The 761-nt window shown below is 53.1% G+C and overlaps 1 pseudogene; it reads right to left on the bottom strand.

Moving 5' to 3' along the window:
* Positions 1–433: 433 nt before the first annotated feature.
* On the bottom strand, positions 434–551 carry LOC126210916 (5S ribosomal RNA; annotated as a pseudogene).
* Positions 552–761: the final 210 nt, after the last annotated feature.

The raw sequence follows: 761 nt of genomic DNA, 5'->3' as shown, positions 1-761 counted from the left end.
GGGGTTTGAACCGCCGTCCTCCCGAAAGTGAGTCAAGTGTGCTAACCACTGCGCCGACTGGCTCGATTCGTGTTTCCTGTGTTCCATGTCGTCCATCATTACGAGTGATTATTCTTGCCCAACAATGCCTTTGTTTCTTAGAAATTATCAAGCGGTGTAAATACCTAACTTAATCAATATTTTTCAATAACTCCTCATTTTTATTACGCTGCCTTTCAAATTACTTAAATCCTCCCGCACAGGCCATGAAGGCCCAAAGGTACCGACCGGCCGCCGTGTCACCCTCTGCTCATAGGCGTCACTGGATGCGGATATGGAGGGGCACGTGGACGACCCGCTCTCCCGGCCGTATGTCAGTTTCAGAGACCGGAGCCGCTACTTCTCAACCAAGTAGCTCCTCAGTTTGCCTCACAAGGGCTGAGTGCACCCCGCTTGGCAACAGCGCTCGGCAGACCGGATGGTCACCCATCTAAGTTCTAGCCCAGCCCGACAGCGCTTAACTTCGGTGATCTGACGGGAACCGGTGTTACCACTGCTGCAAGGCCGTTGGCTTTCAAATTACGAAATTCCGTAATTGTGCGAAGAGAGAGTTTCGGAAAGGAAGCTTTTCTGGCGGGAGTGGAGGGGGTGGAGCGGGGGGGGGGGGGGGGGGGCGCAGTTTTGGAAGTTCCGCCAAGGACGTAGGTTCATCTCGGAACACCCCTGGTGAAAGGATGGCTTTGTACATCCTTCCACAATTTCCACGCGTGGAAAACTTACTT

The sequence above is a fragment of the Schistocerca nitens genome, chromosome 10, assembly GCF_023898315.1.
Source record: "Schistocerca nitens isolate TAMUIC-IGC-003100 chromosome 10, iqSchNite1.1, whole genome shotgun sequence".
Lineage (NCBI taxonomy): Eukaryota > Metazoa > Arthropoda > Insecta > Orthoptera > Acrididae > Schistocerca > Schistocerca nitens.
Note: the sequence above shows the minus strand (reverse complement) of the source record. Positions and strands in the feature narration are given on the sequence as shown.